This window comes from Triticum urartu, chromosome 2 (genome assembly GCF_003073215.2).
Source record: "Triticum urartu cultivar G1812 chromosome 2, Tu2.1, whole genome shotgun sequence".
Taxonomy (NCBI): domain Eukaryota; kingdom Viridiplantae; phylum Streptophyta; class Magnoliopsida; order Poales; family Poaceae; genus Triticum; species Triticum urartu.
The window spans coordinates 248,389,486-248,392,807 of NC_053023.1; positions in this window are offsets into that span (position 1 = coordinate 248,389,486).

Consider the following 3,322-nt stretch of genomic DNA (forward strand, 5'->3'; position numbering starts at 1 on the left):
GCTATGGAAGCGGCTCTAGCCTTCTTGGCAGCTTCATGATCATACTTGGCCTTCCAGAAGTCAGATTGGGCCTGTAAGCAAATAAACAGGTTAAAAGGTCATGCAAGTATTTAAACTACTAAGGAAAACACAAAAAGAGAAAGAGGTCAGGGGTTTTCACCTCTGGTGTCCGGTTAAGTTTGCAGAAGGAGCTTAACCCAACCTTACTGCAGTCCTCGTATTTGTCGTTCACAAGGATGGTTGACATTGCAACAACGTCCACTTCAGTCAATTGGACAAAGCTATAACGCAGAGAGTCATTTGGGCCTCCGGCATACTCATACATTAACTTGGATCGGTGGCTTAGAGGGATGACCCGGCGTGCGACCCAGCAACGGATCAGGTCAACTCCAGTTAAGCCATTCCCCAATAAAGCTTGAATCCTTTTAATAGATGGAATAAGCTTCTTGCGTTCAGCAGCGGTAAGCTTACCAGGGATCACAAACTTGGAATCCAGACGCTCCGTGCGATAACTCAGTAGTGGTTTTTCATTGGATGGTCACGTATCTTGGCAGTAGAACCAGGTCTGATTCCAATCTTTAGGATGGCTCGGTAAGACTATTAAGGGAAAGATGGCGCCCTGTCGGCGCTGAATTGAGATTCCACCAAGCTCCAAACTAAGGCCGTTGGTGCATTCGTTCTGTCGGTTTAGATAAAAGTATTGTCTAAAAAGTTCCACGGTCGGTTCTTCTTGAAGATATACCTCACAAAGAACTTGAAAATTGAAGATATTGGATATAGAGTTGGGTCCAATGTCTTGTGGGCGAAGCTTGAAAAAATGCAGAACATCTCGGAAGAACTTTGAGCTGGGTGGTGAGAAGCCCCGGTTCATGTGATCAGTGAAAATGATAACTTCACTGTCTTTGGGTTGAGGCCGTTCTTCGTCCGGGTCAGGAGCATGATAAGACATAACGTTTTTCTCTGGCGAAAATCCTATGGTGACAAATTCCTTCAAGGTATCCTCAGTAACTGTGGAAGGGAGCCAGTTGCAGACTGTTCGCGCTTTGGACGGCATGACGAAAGGACAGCTGAAAGGAAAGTGATGTGCCGATTCAATTCAATGATCAAATTAGATGTTTAATGATGATGGTACAAATAAGTAATGGCGTCTTAAAATAGGGGCTAATGACATATAATGGAAAAGTGAGTCGGCGTGATAAGCCGCCATGACTAAAGATATTCGAAGGATGCCAGAAACAGAATTGGCTAAGTGTTGACACAAACAAGTTTACCAAGCTGTCATTATTATTTTGGATCAAATGGTCGTTCCGAAAAGAAAATATTCTAGACCTAAAAATCTAGTACATATAAGTTCGTGAGTTATAATGAGGTCTCTGTGCAAGAAAAAGGGATCTACTAGTATCAGAAATGGACGCAAAACAACTACCGCAAGAGTTATGTGTTCCTTTTTGGACGAGAAGAAGCTGCAGAGGAGGAACTACGAAGAAACTGTGATGAACTATGAAGAACACATAGAAACCTAGAAACCCTAATGCGGATCTAAGGAGCAGGAAGGTGAACACTTACATCCATGGATCTTCTGCGGAGGGTCGCCGCCGTTCTCTGGATCGATTCAGGTTGATGCAACGGTCGAAGTCGAGGAAGATGAGGTGCTCTGCGATGGCGGTGGAGCTCGAGCGGAAGTAGGCTTGCGAGAGGAAAAAGATGAAGAAAGGGAAGAGTGAGGAAAGACCTGGTCATGCCTATTTATAAGGGGATAAGCGAACAGGCAGACACGAAAATCGAGGAAGACCCACATAATGATTATCCAGCTAAATGGACGCCCCGATTCTCGGAAGACATTTAAGGATAAAGATCTGTTGGAGTTGACATCATAGGAGGCTTTCATATTTTCAAAAGATGACATCATGGCGGGTTACAAAGCGTTTGCAGACAAAGGAAGATGGATTTCGTCTGAATGTTGGAGGTTGACAAGAACAAGGTTCAAATCAACCTGGGGCCTAATGTTGGGATTATAACTTTCAGGTCAACCCTAATGGTGGATTGTTAAGAGAAGCCCAGTAATATTCAAGGTGATAGTTTATTAAGAATTGTAGAAGCCCTAAGCCCAGAGGCGGCTTAAGGCCCAATATTGTACACCGCCATATGTAAAGAAAGACTTGTAAAGAAAGGCACATAAAAGAAGTCACCGAGACGGACACGTTTTATGAGCCGACCGGGACTCTGTAGGCCGCCAGACATCAACTCGTGTGTATAAGGGACGACCCGGTGGCGGCTTAAGACAAGAAAGAACAGATCAATAGCCAAGCTAGCGGATTCACTCCTTGGTCATTGAAACCTAGCAATACAACATCAACTGGACTAGGCCTTACCTTCACCGTAAGGGGCCGAACCATTATAAACCTCTCATGTACTTTGTCCCGATTAAACCCTTTAAGCTTCCTAGTTGCGATGGCCCTACATCTAAGTCCTTTCGCTAGGACATCTGTCGTGACAATTCCATGACATATACCTTGTTGGAGAAGTTGACGAGGAGCTGTGAGCCGCCCCTGATGGTGAGATGCTTCACCCCTAGTGCTGTAGTAGCCTTCAGGCCGGCTATGAGGCCCTCATACTCTGCAATGTTGTTGGAGACCTTCTTGCCCTGCTGAAAGCAGAGCTGCACAGCATAGTAGAGCTTGTCTTGAGTGGGCGTGGTGAGCACTGCTCCAGCCCCCGCGCCCCGGCGCGCGAAGGCACCATCGAAATACATGACCCAGCTATCGGGCGCCTCACTTCCCAGAAAGATAGACCGGTCCTCGCCTATTTCAAGGGCCAGGGCATCCGTCCATTCTGCCACAAAATCGGCAAGCGCGGCCCCCATGATGACCCTGGTGGTAATGAACTCCAACTGGAACGCCTGCAGCTCGATGTTCCACTCGGCTACCCACTCGGCGGAGTTGGGGCTTTTGAGCACCCTCTATAGTGGGTAGGCCGAGACGACCTTGATGGGGTGGCCTTGGAAGTAGTGCCGCAGCTTTCGTGAGGCCACCAGGAGCGCGAGTAAGAGCTTCTGAGGCATGGGGTACCTATACGACCGATCTTCATCAACAAGGAATCAAGACGCTCGCGAGGGGCCAAGCCTCGTGAGGCGGATGACACAAGACCTCCTCAGGAGCGGCCTCACCAGGCGGGCTCGTGAGGGGCGGAGAGTTCAAGGTCGGGCAAACCTCGCGAGGTTCTCGTGACGTAAGCCATGACGATCGAGACGAGGCGGGCGCCAGGCAGGCGCCAGCGTGCGCAGCGTCCTCGTTTTCTCTATGGTGCTAAGGGGGCAAGCACA